At 36.5% G+C, this 20,094-nt stretch overlaps 1 protein-coding gene and 1 pseudogene across 5 annotated transcripts in view; both read left to right on the top strand.

The window, feature by feature from the left end:
- The window catches only part of RALGPS2 (Ral GEF with PH domain and SH3 binding motif 2), a 161,999-nt gene that overhangs the window by 3,571 nt on the left and 138,334 nt on the right, over positions 1-20,094 (top strand). The window lies entirely within an intron of this gene.
- On the top strand, positions 10,834-11,570 carry LOC306641988 (small ribosomal subunit protein uS7m-like; annotated as a pseudogene). The gene has a single exon. The product of its transcript is annotated as a small ribosomal subunit protein uS7m-like (transcript).

Genomic DNA, 20,094 nt, shown 5'->3' with positions numbered 1-20,094 from the left:
TGGAAAGAAAAATTAATGCATTACCCTATAAATGATTTCTCTAAATGTGCTTTCCATTCCCATTGGTTTCTCTTTAGGAAGTGAATGAAGACTAGGTATAACAGATTTTAGTATCTTAGAATTAATCTTTCCTTTTTTTTTTTATGTTTTATGATGGGGTATTTCTTTTTCTCTCCCTCCCTGTCCCCCCCCCCCTTTTTTTTTTTGTACTGGGAATTGAACCCAGGGGAGTTTACCACTCACCTACCCTAGCCTTTTTGAGGCAGGGTCTCCCTAGGTTACTGAGATTGGCTTAGTACTCTAGAGCCTCCTGCTTGTGCCTTCTGAGGGCTGGGGGTGCAGGAGTGCTCCACTGCACCTGCTTTGTGATGGAATATTTCTTGATTAATATCCTCAGCTTTTGATTTAGGAAAACTTTTAACTTCCTAATAGGAATATGACACTGGCATTTAAAATGTATGGCTAATTAGATTTATCAGAAGGCTATGGATTGATTCAGATGGATACACGTCTGTATTTTTGTGATGTGGGAGTTAGTTTGAGGAAACTAGACAACTTACATGTGCCACAGCAGAAAACTTCTGGTACTGACGTTCGAGTGACACATTGCTTTGAACTGAGAGAGCCTTGACATGAAGCCTTTACCTTGAATTTAGTAGATACCCTATTGTTATTTGACTTATGAACATTTTTCCCTCAGAACAGTTTTGTTTCATAGTTTGCTCTACTTTTGTTCTTGAAAGACCTTTCCTGAAAACCTTACTAAATAGCATCCCCATCACACTCTGTGCCTGTATGTTGGTATTGCGTTATCTGAGCTACTGTGTGTACCTACCTCTCTGCATGTAAGCTTTCTTGAGGATGAGTACTTAGTTTTGTTCACTGCTGTCCTCCCAGTACCTAGAAAAGTACCTGACACACTGAACCACTGCTCAGACACTCGGGGAATGACTGAAAGTCATTAGTAATAAGTGATAGAAAAACCACTTTTTTTTTTAAAATTAATACTTTAAGTAATAAATACAGTTGTATAGTTAAAAAGAAAGTCCTACTCACAAGACTTACAATGAAAACCCTAGTCCTCTGCTTCCTCTTTAACTTTTCCTCCCAGATCCTGCTCTCAGAGCAACCATTTTTAATACATTTAGCTATTTCTTCTGATATTTACTTTCTTTTCTTAGAATTTCTTTTTTATTTATTTTCAGCATTGAATACATGGTTCTACTGTTTTATTTTTTAATTTTTGATATTCTCATACTGTGGAAGATGAGTCTGTGCTATAGGATTCTTAACCATCTTGAACTTTTCTCCCTTTATGTTCCTAATATAATTATGCTTTTGGTTAAATGAAAATTCATTGTTTATATTCTTAAGACTTTGTAAATATGTTTATAGTTCAACCTTGCAGTATAACATGATTGCATTTCTTGGTGTTAAAATTCTTTTTTTCCCCTTAGTTTCCTAGTTTGTCTTTGATTTTTCTCTATACACTGTCCCAGTATCTTCAGACACATCAGGTAATTGATCATTCAAGTTTTGGTTTTTTTTTGTTGTTGTTGTTTTAATTGGGAAAATATTTCTTGAGCTCTCTATGTTCTTGCTCTGATCTGCCCTGTTGCTCTCAATGCAGGCTGTGTAGCTTTAGCTTGTGATTTCATCATGCTTCTGAGATGACTTTTTCTTTTGTTGGAATCCATGCTTTCTGGATCTATGTTGTCCTCTTTTTCAGTTTACTCCTTTGTTTTGGTGAGTTGTATCTTTTGGTAACTTTAAATAAAGAAAAGAGTGTGTGGTAAGGTGGCCTTTTTGAAGTGTTTCTGTTGCTGCAAATATTTTTCTCTACCCTGATGCTTGGTTGATATTTGGACTAGATAAGAAATTCCAAGGTGAAAATAATTTTTCCTTAAAATATGAGTGTTTGCTCTATAGTTTTCTAGCTTCAAGTGGTTATTACAAAGTCTTAATACCAAAGTCTTCATCCTTTATATGTGACCTGGCTTCAAGATCTTCTGTCACTGGTATATTTCATGTCTTATAGTAATCTTCATTTCTTGTGCATGAAACTTAGTGGACCTTGGCAAAGAATTTTCTTTAAAAGGCTAGATGGCAAGTGTAGGCATTGTGGGCAAAAGTCTGTGTTTCTTAACATTCAGTTGCCATTGTGGAATGAAAGCATCCACAGGCAGCGTGGGGTGTGATTTGTTGACTCTCCATCTGTGCCTTTGCTTTTCCAGGAGTAAGGAGAGTTACCATAGAAGTGGGAGAGAAAACAGAATATACAGGCAGAGACATGGTGGTGATAGCTTGAGGAAGTTCTCATGTGAGTGTTTCTATTTATCGTAGTGTATGGGAACCAAGATCATCAGCTCAGAGTAAGGAAGAATGGGAGTATGTAATAGAGGTTTGAGGAGAGAATAATATATGACAGAGTTTGAATGTGATAGTATTATATACAACTCTGAAATACAAAACGTTGACAAAAACGTAGAGTAGTTGGAACATCCCACACGTTGCTGGTGGGTTTGAAAATTGATAGAATGGTCAGAAGATTCTTTGGAAGCATCAGCTAAAGCTCTGTGTCTATGCGCTATGCTCCAGTAGTTGTTTGGCACAGGACCAATAGAAACTAATATATACGTGCATTAAAATGCATGTGTATTAGGAGAAAATGGGCATATCTTCATGACCTTGAGATAGGCCAAGGACTCTTGGATCTGATACCAGGTGACACTTAACAGCAGGAATAACAGAACAAAAAGGTAGATAAATTGAACATCATCAAAACTAAAACCTTTTGTGCTTCAAAGGATGCCATCAAGAAAGCAAAATGACAACTGGACATAGTGGTGCATGCCTGTGATCCCAGTGATTTGGAAGGCTGAAGCAGGAGGATTGCTAGTTCAAGGCTAGCCTAGGTATAGCCAGATCCCATTTCAATATGAAAAGTGTTATTAATGATGGGTTGTCCCCAGCTTCAATCCCCAGTACTGGGAAGGAAAAAAAGTGAAAAGATAGGCCACAGAATGGGGGAAAATCTTTGTCATTTATCTGTGGTAAGAACTTTATTTTCAGAATATATAAAAACTCTTCAAACTCAGCAATAAAAAGAATCCAATTTAAAAGCAGGCAAAGAATCTGAATAGACATTTCTCCAGCCAATATACACGTGAAAATTTGCCTGACATTATACCGTTTTATACTGCTAGAATGGCTCAAGTAAAGTAAGGTAATAAGGATGCTGAGAAATTGGAACCCTCATGCACTAGTGGGAACTTTAAATGGTGCACCTCCTTTGGAATATGGTCTAATCCTTCTTAAAATGATTAAACGTGGAGTTGCATATGATTCAGAGTTCCTCTTGTACGTACATACACAAGAGACATGAAATCATGTCTCCACAAAAACTTGCACTTGACTGTCTATAATAGCAACATTATTCCCAGTAGGCAAAAGGTGGGAACAACCCAAATGTCCGTCAATGGATAAATGGACAAACAAAATGTAATGTACCCATTCAATGAAATATCATTCAGCCATAAAAAAGAATAATGTACTGATACATGCTATGACATGGATGAACCTTGAAAACATGCTAGCCAGGCATGGTGGTGCATGCCTGTCATCCCAGCTGTTCAGAAGGCTGTGGCAGGAGGATCGAGAAGTCAAGGCCAGCCTCAGCAACTCATCAAGACCCTGTCTTTAAATGCAATATAAAAAAGGACTGGGGATGTGGTGCAGTGGTTAAACGCCCCTGGATTCAATCCTTAGTACCAAGAAAGAAAGAAACCTTACGCTAGATGTAAGAAGCTAATCACAAAATACTACATGTTCTATGATTCTGACAAAATAGGGATGAATAGGGAAATCTGTAGAGATAGAAGGCAGATCAGTAGTGATTTAGGACTGAAGCACAGTGTGTGTTGGGGAAGATAATGGCTAAAGGGTAGAGGATTTCTTTTTGAGATGGTAAAAATGTTCTAAAATAAACTGATGATAGTTGTACATGTCCATGAATATATTGTAAACCATTGAGTTGTGCACTTTAAGTGGGCAGATTTTATGATATGTGTGAATTAGATACCAAAAATTTAAGAAAGAAAATGGGAATTTGTGGCAACATTGCCACCATATCTACTTCAGAAAAGTAAAATGCAGAGGACTATATGAAATAGTCCTTTTTTTTTTCCCTTTTTTAGGCAAAAAAAAAAAAAAAAAAAAAAACCAACAAACCCCTGTGTTTGTGTGATCTTGTAAGGGTAGAAAAATGTTGCACAGAAAATGTAAATGTTTGGTATCTTATTGAACTAAGATGGGGAGAGGAGAGAGACGGTAACTAAAACAGCATGTACACTTAGTTGTCTTGGTTTTAGGACCCTCCACCTACCTCCCTTCCCCACAGATACTGAATTTTAGGATTTTATTACAGATTTCTTATCCACACAAATGATGTCCTGAGTCCCATATATAAAATGGTATTTGCATTATGACCTATGCTTCTGCCTCTATATTTTAAATCATCTCTAGATTGTTTACAATACCTAATACAATGTAAACCCTACGTAAATAGTTACACTGTATACTGTTTAGGGAATAATAAGAAAAGTGTACACGTTCTTTTCACAACTGTGATAGGCCTAATTTCATAGTACAAAAACAAGACTGAGAAGGAGCAGTACTAGGCTGAGGGTCTGAACTGAAGGAGAGGGCAGCCAGGACGTGCCAGCACAGTGTGGACTCATAGATGGAGCCTAGTGCTGTGCGAGCAGCACATTCAGATTTTACCATTTGGAACTTTCTGGAATTGTCCCCCCCACCCAGTTTTTCAGTCCATGGTTGATAGATGTGGAAGCCACAGGTATGGAGGTCAACTCTCCAACAAAGATCTTCATTATGTAAAATATAAGTGTTACAGTACAAATGTTAGTAGTTACCTATGTGATTGGGATAGCAAAAAGGTTTTTTTAAGGTATTTTTTTTTTTTCTGACTGCTTGATTCTTTTTATTAATAAAAACATCTAAAATTGAGGCAATAAAAATAAGTGTGGAAAACCCAAAAAGCCAGACATGTGTAAAACTGCCCATAACAACTTCATTACTACTAGTAACTGGGAACAATTCAAATGTCCATCAACAAAAAACCAGATAACTAATTTGTGTTATCATCTTACAGTGAAACATTATATAGTAACAAAAAACCAAGCTGCACCTATATACTACACACAGGTGAATGTCACAGACAAAATGTTGAGCCAGAAAATCCAGACACAAAGTCAAATGGTGTACCTCAGCTAGATGCACATTACTGTAAGTGTGTATATTGCAGTAAAAAGTGAAACACATCAAACCAAAATGCAGCCTTTTTGAAAACTTAAGAGAACCACGCAGTCCTTGATTTTCTGTCTGACTTGTTTCGCTTGAACATAATGTCTTCAGTTCCATCCATTTTACTGGAGATGTATATTACATTTTCTTCATCTATTTGTCCATTGGTGGGCACCTTGGTTGATTCCATATTTTAGCCATTGTGAGCAGGGCCCCAGTAAGCATGAGCGTGCAGGTATCTCTGTTATGTTGGTTTGATTTCCTTTGGATGTGTATCTAGAAGTGGGAGAGCTAGATCATATGATAGATCTATTTTTAGTTTTTTGAAGGACCTCAATACTATTCTCTTTAATGTACTAATTCACATTCCTACCAACAACGTGAAAATTCCTTTTCCCCCATGTTTTCACCAGCATTTGTTGTTTTTTATTAGCACATTATAGTTTTATATAGTAGTTGGTTTCATTTTGACAAAGTCATACATGCGGTGAGTGGAACTTGGTGTACTTCAGTCCTGTTCTGCTTTTCCTTCCCCTCCTCCTTCCCCTATTTTCCTTCCTCTACTTATCTTCCTTTTCCTTGTGTACTTTTGATTGGTGCTTTCTACACATACATAAAGGTGGAGTTCTCTGTGGTGTGTTTATTTTTGCATGTAGCATGCTTTTGTGAAATTCATTCCACATTTCCTTCTCTTTCCTGTTCCTTCCCTCTCCATCTTCTACTCCACTGATCTTTCCTATATCTTTAGGATATTGGATCCTCCACCCCCCATCCCTTTTTCTCCTCTATTTCCCTCCAACTTTTACATATGAGAAACAACATTCGATCTTGAATTTCTGAGTCTGACTTATTTCACTTAGCATGATGTTCTCCATTTCCATCTATTTACTGGCAAAGCATTTGTTACTTTTGTTTTGATAATAGCACTTCTAACTGGAATGAGTTGGTATCTCATGTAGTTTTGATTTTCATTTCCCTGATGACTAGTAATAATGAACATTTTAAAATATGTTTGTTGGCTATTAGTATTTTTTATTTTTGGGAAGTGCCTGTTCTTATCAGTTGCCCATATTTAAATTGGATTACGTGGTTTTTTGGTTTAGTTTTTTGAGTTTTTATGTATTCTAGATGTTAATCTTTTGTCCGATCAATAGTTGGCACACGTTTTTTTCTCATTCTGTAGGTCGTCTCTTCACCTTGTTGATCATTTCCTTTGCAGAAGCTTTTTGGTTTGATATAATGCTATTTGTCTATTTTGCTTTTGTTTCCTGTACTTTTGGGGTCATGTCCAGAAAATCATTGCCTGGACTTCGTTGTGAAGTATTTCCCCCTTTTTTTTCCTCTAGTAATTTCAGAGTTTCAAGGCTTACATTTAGGTGTCTGATTTGTTTTGAGTTTGATTTTTGTCCAGGGTGAGAGATGGGGGTTTCAGTTGATACATGTGGGTGTCCTGTTTTTCCAGCCATTTATTGAAGAGGCTCGCCTTTCTCCAGCATATGTTTTTGCTACCTCTCTTGAGAGTCAGTTGACTGTAGATGTGTGAGGTTTTTTTCTGGGATCTCTATTCTGTTCCCTTGGTTTGTGTCTGCATTTATGCCAGTGTCATGCTACTTTGGTTTCTGTGGGTCTGTTGTATGTCTCAAACCAGGTATTGTCATAGCTCTAGCTTCATTCTTTTGCTCAAGATTGCTTTGGTTGTTCAGGGTCTTCGGTGCTTCCACGTGAATTTTAGGATTGTTTTTTCCAGTTCTGTGAAGAATATCATTGGTATCTTGATAAGGATTGCAACTGAAAATCACTTTGGGTGGTACGCATACTATTTGTCTAATCTATGAACATGGGAAGTCTTTCCATTTTTTTGGTATCACCTTTTTTCCTTCATCAGTGTTTTGTGATTTTCATTGTATAGGTCTTTGACTTCCTTGGTTAAATTTATTTCTGCATATTTTATTTAATTTTTTTTGGTAGCTATTTTGAATGCGATTGCTTTCATGGTTTCTTTCTCAGCAGTCTTGTTACTGATGTATAACAATGCTGATTTTTTCAAATTTTTATTTTAATTTTTCTGTTATAATTATTAGTGCATATTGTACAGAATGGGATTCATTGTGACAATTTCATGCATATATATAAAGTGCTTTGATTGTATTCACCCTTCTGATTTTTATGTTGATTCATATCTTTCAGTATCACTGAATTTGTTTATCATTTCTAATCATCTTGGGTGGGGCCTTTACGCTTTTGTTTTGTTTTGTTTTGTTTTGTTTTGTTTTGCTTTGATGTGGTCTTGGGGATTGAACCCAGGGCCGGTAGTTGCTAAGCACACACTACCATTGAACTATATCCCCAGCCCCAGTTTTTCTACCTGTAGTATTGTATCATCTGCCCATATATGGGATGATTTGACTTCCTCCATTCCTATTTGTATGCCTTTTATTTCTTCCCCTTGCCTAACTGCTCTGACTAAAATTAGTACTATATGAATAAGAGCCGTGAGAGTGAACACCTTGTCTTGATCCAGATCTTATTCAGCTTTCCCCCATTCAGTATGATCTTGGCTGTGGGTTTGTCACAAAAGCCTTTATTATTGTGCAGTATAATCCTCCTACACCTACTTTTTTTCAGGTGTGTTGAATTTTATCAAATGCTTTTTCTCCATCTTTTGAGCTATTTATATATATATTTTTATTCTGCATTCTGTTGATGTGATGTGTTACTTTTACTGACTTGTGTATGTTGCATCCCTGGTATAAATCCATCTTGATCATGGTAGTAATTTGGATCTTTAAACATTTTCAGTAAAATTGATATTTTCACATTTGACTTTAGTGCTTTCTTTACTTCTTTCTTCACATCCTTTACTCATTTTCTTTTTGCCAGTCTGAAAATGAAATATATATACAAAATAGTATAAAAAGAATGATATGGTTAGCTCCCAACTTAAGAAATGAAACTACCAGTGCAGTTGGAGCACCCTGCTAATTCACATGAATGTGCAGGAGCTCTTCAAGTACTAAAAATACTAGCTCTTTGTTTCTTGTTTTAGGTAATATCCCCTATTTTTTTTTTAATCGCCTAACTATATTGTATTAACTCTAAGATAACTTCAGCTGGAGAACACACTGTTATGTACATCTGAGAATACATGACACTATCGATGTTAAGAGGCATCCTGATTTCCGAGATGTTAAAAGGTGAGAAAATGTTTTTCTTAGACTTGGTGAGATATGTTTTACTGTATCATACATTTTCTTTAGTGACATCACTTTCTTCTGTTTTTCTGTTACTAGTGTCAGTTGTGGACTTTTTACTATGTCAGATACATTTAAATATTTGCCTCCTTATGGCTTAAATGTTTTTCATATTTAATCATCTTACTTTAATGTAAATTTTATTTTTATTTTTTTATTGAAATGGTTAATCAAAAGTCATAAAGTTAAATGATATTAGTGGCCTTTGAATAAGGAATGATAGAGTCAGATGTGCTTGTTAAACATTACTGTGGCTATATATAAATATACACTATATTAAAGTCTGTCTTAAAATTGCTTTGAAAAAAATGAATATCAAAACTAAATTTTGATTTCAAGTTGCCTTAAATTTATAATAAGCATCTGAGTATTCTTAGAACCAAATAATTTACTATTAAATTTAAAAAAAATTTTGCAACATAGTTTTATTTTTTTGATGAAAGTCTGAATCTGTGTGAGTTTGTTCATTTCTGTAACATTTAGCTTCTTTCTTTGTTTTTTTCTTCGAGGTGGTGGGCATTGAACCCAGAGCCTTGTGTGTGCTAGGCAAGTGCATCACCACTGAGCTACATCCCAGCCTTAGCTTCCTTTTTTTTTTTTTTTGGTAAAATGGACATGGGTAGAACCTTCTCTGTGGATCACTGTAGTGACATAGTGTAAGTAATCGTGGCTGGGTGAATTCTTCTCTCTTTCTCTTCAGGGTCTTGAAGGTCAGATGTAATCACAACCAGCCTTTCTTGTATCTGTAGTTACTATAGATCTTTGGGGTTACTAGGGTAAGTTGTTAGGCCTCTTCCAGTCCCAGGAGCTAATTCTGTATGCTTTCTGCCACACTTCTGTGCTGAAAACTTTATTACAGTTTAGGAATTTGTAGGGAGTGATTAGTGTATATTTTAGGTTTGAATGACACCACTTTTGTGCTTTTCTCTGACAGTTTAAATTTGCTGATATATTTTTGTAGGTTTTGTGTGCTTTAGATCCTATTTCTTAAAAGCTGTTGGGACAGGAACAAATTTAAAAGAGAAACATTTTATTAATTTTTTTATTTTTACTGACTGCATTTTGATTCATTGTATACAAATGGGGTACTACTTTTTGTTTCTGTGGTTGTACATGATGTAGATTCATACCATTCATGTAATCATACACGTACATAGGGTAATGATGTCCGTCTCATTCCACCATCTTTCATACCCCTGCCCCCTCCTCCCTCTCATTTCCCTCTATGTAAAGTTCCTCCATTCTTCTGTCATCACCCATCCCTCCACCCCATTATGTATCATCATCCACTTATCAGGGAAAACATTTGGCCTTTGGTTTTTTGGCACTGGCTTATTTCACTTAGCATGATAGTCTCCAGTTCCATCCATTTATCTATAAATGCCATAATATTATTATTCTTTATGGCTAAATAATATTCTTTTGTGTATCTTTATTCATTCATCTGTTGAAGGGCATCTAGGTTGGTTCCACAATCTAGCTAAACATCGTGGGTTTCTTTAAGTCAACAGCGTTTTAAAATATTGTCTGTGAGTGCGGTGCGCACAGTGTTACAGAAGTTCACATCTTGGTGGGAAAACGCAATCTATGTGAAATCACAGTAAATAACATAAAACAATATGTAATTATGTCAAGATTGAAGAGCTTCAGTGTTTTCCAGGAGAGGAGGCTTCGTGAGGACAAGGGTGGTCCTTAGGACTGTGTTTCATTTAGAAGGAAAGTAAAGTATGGCAACAGGAATTCGTTTTTTTGGCATTTTGGATTGAAGGACTTACTTGGAATGGATAGGAAAATGCAGTTCAGTTTGCTAGGGTGTGCTACCCTGGGAAATGAAGTGGAGGAGATTGGCAGTGAAATCATAGTACACACTGTTAACACTGACCTTCAACTTCTTGCTCTCTTTTCTTTCTTCCTGAGGTTGAATAAAGTGTATAAAGTAAGAGTGGATGAGAAATTTTTTTAAAAGCCCTCTAGTCGGCATGTACTGGGTAATCTTCCCCAGAAGAGGGCTGAAATATCACTCATAGGAAGTAATATTTCTAAGTTTATGTTGACTGTTTTCCTCCTATTTCTATTACTTAGTCTTAGCAGTTTTGTAGCAGCAAAGTTTTAAATTGAAGCCTTCCTGCTTCCTTTAAGAGAGCCAGAAGGTAGAAGGTAGAACTCATCTGCCATAGATTTTTAAAGATAGCTCTTTGGTTGGTCGGACTTGGCGCCAAGCATGCTGTTCTGTCCACTTCTAGGGAGGAAGCTTTCCTGATCTTTTTGGGGGAGATCCTCCTACCTCCTGGGACAAGAGCCAGAATTATTACTTTTCAGGCAGACTCAGGTGAGGTGTAGCCGCTGTGGTCCTGAATTCAGGGATCCTGTAATTGACAAAGAACATTACCACAAGCCTGGGGCTGAGCTCACCGAAGAGGAGAAATACAACCAGGAGCTCAAGAAAACTCAGCTCATCAAACAGGCTGTGTGTTTGTAGATTCACCAACATGATGATGAAAGGAGGAAACAAAGAGCTGGCCAGGTCTCTCATGAACCAGACTTTGGAATCTGTGAAAAGGAAGCAGTTTGAGAAGTACCATGCTGCTTCTGGAGAGGAATAGGCTACCATTGAATGCAACCCCTATACCATCTTCCACCAGGCACTGAAAAACTGTAAGCCTGTAATTGGACTGGTACCCATCCTTAAGGGTGGCCATTTCTACCAGGTCCCCGTGCCCTTAGCTGACCGCTCTTGCTGCTTCCTAGCCATGAAGTGAATGATCACTGAGAGCTGAAAGAATAAGCACCAGTGAACGTTGATGCCAGGGAAGCTGTCACATGAGCTGCTACAAGCCTTTCACAACCAGGGCCCTGTGATCAAGAGGAAGCATGACATGCACAAGATGGCCGAGGCCAACCTAGCCCTGGCCCACTACCATTGGTAGTAGAGGGAGAGGAAAGGTTCCCAGCAGACCCCAGGGCCTCTGCCACAAAAAAAGAAAAAACAAAAAACAACCCTTGTGAGCCACTCTTTTGTTGAAAAGTAGCTGTGATTAAGGATGTAGTTCCTTTATGAAGCAGGACATTCTTTCGCCTGTTGATCCTCTTTCTTTGGGGCTAGAACTGGCTCTCCCTGCACCATCTCTCTGTAAAGAGGGAACTTGTCAATTTAGGGATTTTTTTTCCAAGAAACCCAGGGCCTAGTCTCTCACCTCGGAGTGGGCCTTTGGATGCTATGAAAGGAAGCAATTTTTGCATAAGAAATTTATTAGAAAATCTTTAATCTTAACTAGTGTAACACATTATATAAGAACTACCATTCATTAAAACTGACTGGAGGATATAAAAATAAAAAACAAGAAGTAAAGATACCTCTTTGGAAGTTTGAACTTGGAGAAACTAGCAGTGCTGTTGAAGCTTTCTGTGCTGCACTGTGTTTTTCAAAAAGGCAGAGTGGGTGGCTATGAACTGACTGAAGTACTGGAGTCCACAAGTCCAGCCTGTCATCCGTATAGTCCAGTGTGACCCAGAAGATAGAGCTTTGGGAAGGAAGTAGAGATTCGATACTGCTGCTCTCTGATTAGAACTAGAAATGATAGATGACAGTTCAAGTGCTCTTGATGTAGTATAGTAAGCCTTGACTTAATAAAAGTTGGACCTGTGACCCATGTTTCACTTGTATGCTGTTGTAAATGATATGATCTCCTTAATTGCAACTAAATTTTGTATTTATAACTGCTTAATTACTATAACTAAGTAGATTAGAAATACCAGTAGGACTTTTGAGTCCCAGATTAATGGTGATTTGTCTGACTCATTGTACTAGGTATGTCATTTATAATTCTGGCCTGCCCACCGTTCCTTTGAAGAAAATATACTTTTTCTATATTATGTTTCAGAAGAGCAGAACTCAATAACTATGTTTTATACCATACAAAATGTATCACAAAGGGTTGTTCTGGCAGTGGGTATTTGACCCAAGGGCTAATAATCCAAAGTCACCTAACAAGTTAGGAAAATTACAGCTAGTTATAGGAAACTTGGAATTAATCTGCTTTTGAACCCTGGGAGCTGAAGCTGGAAAGATGCATTGGCGTAGCGTCCTATAAAAATAGTTTAAGGGAATGAAAAATAGGTCTAAGCAGAAGCTATGAGTTATAGAAATGCTGTAGAAGATGAGGAAGCCGTTGGGTAACTAGAAAAGAATGGGGCAGGTGTGCCTAGGCAAGCACAGAACTCTAGGAGAGAATGAAGGTACTGATTCCCGAGTTTGTAGACACTGTTCTTCCATTTACTCTAATACTGTTCTGACTGCGATTCTCCTTGAGACCACGTTCAGTTTGTTTTTTTCCTGAGGAAAGGGTGCAGGCTTTTTTGTCAGACTCCATTTCAGAATTCTGACTTTTATCAGCCATGAGACAGTGGGCACATTGTTCCAACCTCGGTGTCTCGTTTATTATCTGTAAAAAGAGCATCCTAATACCTGACTTCATAGAGGTGAGGTGAGAATTGAGGGTGACACATGGTCAGCTGTTAGAATGATGCTGTGCACAGAACAAATGCTCAGTAAGTAGCAGCACATATATAATGTTATTTGAGATGATTTTTTGTTTGCAACTAAAAGATTCTTAACTAGAGTTCATCTGCCTTCAGATTCTCTTGGATTAGTGTAACCCTACGTAGTGGGCTGGTAAACAAAGTTAGCATACTGGGTGTCGTATTGTCTTATGCAGTGTGATTGATAATATTTGGTACTATTGAGCATTTAATAGATGCTTGGTGATGGTGTAAGCATTTTATCTGTGTTAATTCATTGATACTTCATTAAAACCTGATAAAGTACCATTCTCTTCATTTTAAAGATGTAGAAACTGAGGTGCAGGGAGACTAATCAACTTGCCCAAGGTTAGGTAATATTTAAGTGTTAGAGATAGGATTTGAACTCAAGTAGTCTTGTTCTAGAATTTCAGTTCTTAAATATCTAATTGCTTTTCAGTTCTTATTTACTGTATTGAAGACGAGGAGAAGGGCTCAGTTTGTGTTGTTGACATATCTTCTATACTTTTTTAATGCTTGTTTTTCTTTCATTTGAGATAGCACATCTCACATACAGAGACATGTGGGTAAGATATAATTCAAGGTATTATTCCATTGTAAGGTTCTTCTGTACACAGAGTGGTATAACATCATTTGAAAGAAGACTCTGGTAAGTTAAAGGATATATATTGTAAATCATAAAGTAATTATAAAACAGCCACAATGAACTATAGCTAACAAGCCAACAAAGGAGATAAAATGGAATCATAAAGAAGGCATAAGAAGAAAATAGAGACTATAGGACAAATAAAAAAACAATAAGAAGATAATATACTTAAACCTAACTATATCAATAATCATATTAAACTTAAATATCCTAAATGCATCAATTAGAAGGCAGAGATTGTCAGATTGGATAAAAAAGAAAGGTCCTGCCTACATGAAACACTTAAAGACAAATGGTTTAAAAATAAAAGGTACACCATACTTTCAGTATTCACAAGAAAGGTGTTGTGGCTATATTGATGTCAGATAAAGTAGACTTTGAAGAGTATTTCTAGGGATAAAAGATGTTGCTACATAATGATAAAGAGATCAGTTAAGAGGACACAACAATTCTCAAGAAGATACCAGGAAAGGAGAGGGAGCAGATTATGTGCATGTACAAATACAGCATAATAAATCCCACTATTATGTATAATTTTTTTGTTTCCTCAAGTATTTTTTATTATATATAATTATAATGCACAATAAAAAATAAATTTAAAGAGGACATCAAGATTCTAAACATTTGTGTCCCTAGTAGCAGAACTGTAAAACACATGCAATAAAAGCTGACAGAACTCCAAGGAAAAACCATCAGATCTACAATTTTAGTTGGAGATTTCAGTGCTCCTCTCTGTAGACGATAACGACAAGCAGATAGAAAATCACCCAAAATTACCCAGGAATACAGTCGATTTGAACAGTACAGTTCACCAGTTTTCCCTGCTTAACATTTACAAAATCTCTACTGACAATAGCAGATTATCCTCAGTTCTTCTCAAATACAGACAGGTGCAGGAGGCCCTGAGTTCGATCCCCAGTACTACCAAAAGAAAGGAAAAAAATCAAGTACACAATATTTTCCAGGGTGGACCATGTTTTGAGCCATGAAACAAGTCCCAATAACTTAAAAGGATTAGAAACCTACAGAGTATGTTCTCTGATCACAGTGGAATTAAGTTAAAAACTACTGACAGAGAATGCTATGGAAAATTATTCATATTTGCAAATTAACACAATTCTAAGGGGAATTCAAAAGGGAAACTAGAAAGTATTAACTCAATGAAAATGAAAATTCAACATCAGAATCTGTGGGATGCTAATGGAAAAAGTACTCAGGGGAAGACTGTATAGCCCAGCATGCCTAAATTAGAAAAAAAGAAAGATCTCAAACCGTTTTCACTTCGACCTTAAAAGCTAGTGAAAGAGGAGATTAAATAACTATGGAAAAGGAAACAATAAATATCAACATGAAAATTAACTTTTTCTGCTTTCTATTCATTAGATAAAAATCAGTGAAAAAAAAAAAAAAAAAAAACTTTGGCAGGGGGAGTCAATAAAATTGATAAAGTTCTTACCAGACAATTGGTATCTAACAGGTGACATAACCAGAGCCTCCAGGTAGTAAATGGATAACAAGGGACCATTGAATGACTTTATGCATATAAATTTTAATAGAGATGAAATGGGACTCATTCATTGAAATATACATACTGTTAAACTTCTTTCAAGAAGTAGGTAGCCTGAATAACCCAGGGTCAAAGAAACAATTTGTGATTAAAATATTACCAAAAAACAAAAAACACTTGAGACTCACATGACATCACAAGTAAATTCTAAATATTTAAGCAAGAAACAATACCAGTTCTGGGTAGACACCTGCAGAAAATTGCATAGGAGAGAAAGAATACTTCCTAATATTTTGTTAGGCTAGGGTTATCCTCATACTCAAACTAGACAGAAGTATCATGAGAAAAGATTACCAGAAACAATCCACATGAGCATAGATGCAAAATTTCTAAACATGTCTCAACAAATTAAGTGCAGTAGTATACTAAAGAATACCTCATGACCAAGTGAGATTTCAGGAATGTAAGGTTGATTTCCCATTTAAAAAGTAGTCATTGTGAGTCACTGTTAACCAACATTAAAAAAAAATGAAACCCAAAAACGACATGATCATCTCAGTAAGTGGAACAAACATTTGACAGTCTTTTGTTCTAGATAATAACTTTGAACAAACTGGATTAGGAAGGACATTCTTGAGCCCAATAAAGGGTATCGATGAAAATTCTTAAAAGCCATAGATAGGATCATATTTAATGGTGAAAGACTAAATTTGTCCTCCCTAAGACTACGAATAACACATAGATGTCTACTGTAACCCCTTATGTTCCATAGTTTATTGGTGATTCTAACCAGTGCAGTCAAGCAAGACATGGAAACATGAGATAGCTGGATTGTAAAGAAGTAAAAAGTGTCATTTTGCAGATGTAGAAAATCTGTTGATACATACAAACTTTTTAGAACTAGTAAGTTTAATAAAGTTAACAATTTACATAGCATGTAAGTATCAATTGCATTTCTTTAACATTTTTAAACTGAAATTTCATGAAAACTAATGCCATTGATAATAGCAACAAATATGAAAACTACAATCTATACAACATTGCAGATAGAAATCAAAGAAGAGAGATAAATGGGGAGGTGTCCCTTATTTGTGGGTTAGAAGTCTTGTTGTTAAGGTGACATTATCTCCAAATAGATCTTTTTTTTTAAATTTATTTTTATTGTAAACAAATGGGATACATGTTGTTTCTGTTTGTACATGGAGTAACAGCATACCATTTGCATAATCATATATTTACATAGGGTAATGATGTTTGGTTCATTCTGTTATTTTTTCCTTCCCCCCCACCCCTCCCACCACTGTTTTCCCTCTGTACAGTCTCTCCTTCCTCCATTCTTGCCTCCTGCCCACCCCCCCATTATGTGTCATCATCTGCTTATCAGTGAGATCATTTGTCCTTTGAATTTTTGAGATTGGCTCATCTCACTTAGCATGATATTCTCCAGTTTCATCCATTTGCCTGCAAATGCCATAATTTCATCATTCTTTATAGCTGAGTAATATTCCACTGTGTGTGTGTGTGTGTGTGTGTGTGTGTGTGTGTGTGTGTGTGTGTGTGTGTGTATCACAGTTTCTTTATCCATTCAGTCAATTGAAGGACATCTAGGTTGGTTCCACAGTCTGGCTGTTGTGAATTGAGCAGCTATGAACATTGATGTGGCTGTATCTCTGCAGTATGCTGATTTTAAGTACTTTGGGTATAGGCCAAGAAGTGGGATAGCTGGGTCAAATGGTGGGTCCATTCCAAGTTTTCTAAGGAATCTCCACACTGCTTTCCAGAGTGGCTGCACTAATTTGCAGCCCCACCAGCAATGTATGAATGTACCTTATTCCCCACATCCTCTCCAACACCTATTGTTGCTTGTATTCTTGATAATCCCCATTCTAATTGGGGTGAGATGGAATCTTAGTGTAGTTTTGATTTGCATTTCTCTTATTACTAAAGATGATGAACATTTTTTCATATGTTTGTTGATTGCATGCAGATCTTCTGTGAAGCATCTGTTCATATCCTTAGCCCATTTGTTGATTGGGTTATTTGTATTCTTCTTGTAGACTTTTTTGAGTTCTTTATATATTCTGGAAATTAGTGCTCTATCTGAAGTATGAGTGGCAAAGATATTCTCCCACTCCCTCTTTGCATTGCTGATGGTTTCCTTTGCTGAGAGAAAGCTGTTTAGTTTGAATCTATTCCAGTTATTGATTCTTGCTTTTATTTCTTGTGCTATGGGAGTCCTGTTAAGGAAGTCTGACCCTAAGCCAACAAGGTGAAGATTTGGACCTACTTTTTCTTCTATAAGATGCAGGGTCTCTGGTCTGATTCCGAGGTCCTTGATCCATTGTGAGTTGATTTTTGTGCAAGGTGAGAGAGGGGTTTAGTTTCATTCTGCTGCATATGGATTTCCAGTTTTCCCAGCACCATTTGTTGAAGACGCTATCTTTTCTCCATTGCATATTTTTGGCACCTTTGTCTAGTATGAGAGAATTTGGTTTTGTGTCCGTGTCCTCTATTCTGTACCATTGATCTACCTGTCTACTTTGGTGCCAATACCATGCCGTTTTTGTTACTATTACTCTGTAGTATAGTTGAAGTTCTGGTATTGCGATACCCCCTGTTTCATTCTTCCTACTAAGGATTGCTTTAGCTATTCTGGGTTTCTTATTCTTGCAGATGAATTTCACGATTGCTTGCTGTATTTCTGTAAGGTACATCATTGGGATTTTAATTGGAATTGCATTGAATCTGTATAGCACTTTTGGTAGTATGGCCATTTTGACAATCTTAATTCTGCCTATCCAAGAACATGGCAGATCTTTCCATCTTCTAAGGTCTTCCTCAATTTGTTTCTTCAGTGTTTTGTAGTTTTCATTATAGAGATCTTTTACCTCTTTGGTCAGATTGATGCCCAAGTATTTTATTTTTTTTGAGGCTATTGCAAATGGAATTATGTTCCTCATTTCCCTTTCAGCTGTTTCGTCGCTTGCGTATAAAAATGCTTTAGATTTATGCGTGTTGATTTTATATCCTGCTATTTTGCTGAACTTATTGATGAGGTCTAGAAGTTTTCTGGAGGAGGTTTTTTGGATCCTCTAAATATAGAATCATGTCATCAGCAAATAGTGACAGCTTAAGTTCCTCTTTTCCTATTTGTATTCCTTTAATTTCTTTAGTCTGCCTAATTGCTCTGGCTAGAATTTTTGAGAACAATGTTGAATAGAAGTGGTGAAAGAGGACATCCTGGTCTTGTTCCCGTTTTTAAAGGGGATGGTTTCAGTTTTTCTCCATTAAGAATGATGTTGGCCATGGGCTTAGCATAAATAGCCTTTACAATGTTCAGGTATGTTCCTACTATCCCTATTTTTTCTAGTGTTTTGAGCATGAAGGGGTGTTGTATTTTGTTGAACGTTTTTTCTGCATCAGTTGAAATAACCATATGATTCTTATCCTTAAGTCTATCGACATGATGGATTACATTTATTGATTTACGGATGTTAAACCATCCTTGCATTCCAGGGATGAACCCCACTTGATCATGGTGCACAATTTTCTTAATATGTTTTTGGATACGGTTTGCCAGTATTTTGTTAAGGATCTTTGCATCTATATTCGTCAAGGATATTGGTCTAAAATTTTCTTTCCTTGATGTGTCTTTGCCTGGTTTGGGTATGAGGGTGATATTAGCTTCATAGAATGAGTTTGGTAGGGTACCCTCCTTTTCTATTTCCTGGAATACTTTGAGAAGTATTGGAATGAGTTCTTTGAAGGTCTTGTAGAACTCAGCTGAGAAACTGTCTGGTCCTGGGCTTTTCTTGGATGGTAGATTTTTAATGGCTTCTTCTATTTCATTGCTTGATATTGATCTGTTTAAATTGTGTATGTCCTCCTGGTTCAGCTTGGGAGAAGCATATGTCTCTAGAAATTTGTCAATGTCTTCGGTAGTTTCTGTTTTGTTGAAATACAGATTTTCAAAGTAGCTTCTCATTATGTATCTCAGTGGTGTCTGTCGTGATATTTCCTTTTTCATCACGAATTTTAGTAATTTGTCTTCTCTCTCCTTCTCTTTGTTAGTGTGGCTAAGGGTTTGTCTATTTTACTTTTTCAAAGAACCAACTTTTTGTCAATTTTTTGAATTGTTTCTTTTGTTTCAATTCCATTGATTTCAGCTCTGATTTTAATTATTTCCTGTCTTCTACTACTTTTGCTGTTATTCTGTTCTTCTTTTTCTAGGGCTTTGAGCTGTAATGTTAGGTCATTTAGTTGTTGACTTTTCATTCTTTTCTGGAATGCGCTCCATGCAATGAATTTTCCTCTTATTACCGCTTTCATAATGTCCCAGCAATTTTGATGTATCGTTGTTCTTATTGACCTCTAAGAATTTTTTTATCTCCTCCCTGATGTTTTTTGTTATCCATGGTTCATTCAATAGCATATTATTTAGTCTCCAGGTTGTTGGAGTAATTTGTTTTTTATTTTGTCATTGATTTCTACTCTCAGTCCATTATGATCTGATAGAACACAAGGCACTATCTGTATTTTTTTGCATTTCCTAAGGGCTGCTTTGTGGCATAACATATGGTCTATATTTGAGAAGTTTCCATGTGCTGCTGAGAAGAAAGTGAATCCACTTGTTGATGGATGGAATATTCTATATATGTCTATTAAGTCTAGGTTATTGATTGTGTTATTGAGTTCTATGGTTTCTTTGTTTGGTTTTTGTTTGGAAGATCTAGCTAGTGGTGACAGCGGTGCGTTAAAATCACCCAGAATTATTGTGTTGTGGTCTATGTGATTCCTGAAATTGAGAAGGATTTGTTTGATGTACAGGG

Source organism: Sciurus vulgaris (assembly GCF_902686455.1).
Source record: "Sciurus vulgaris genome assembly, chromosome: 12".
NCBI lineage: Eukaryota > Metazoa > Chordata > Mammalia > Rodentia > Sciuridae > Sciurus > Sciurus vulgaris.
The sequence above is the reverse complement of the archived record's forward strand: the minus strand, read 5'-3'. Positions and strand labels throughout refer to the sequence as shown.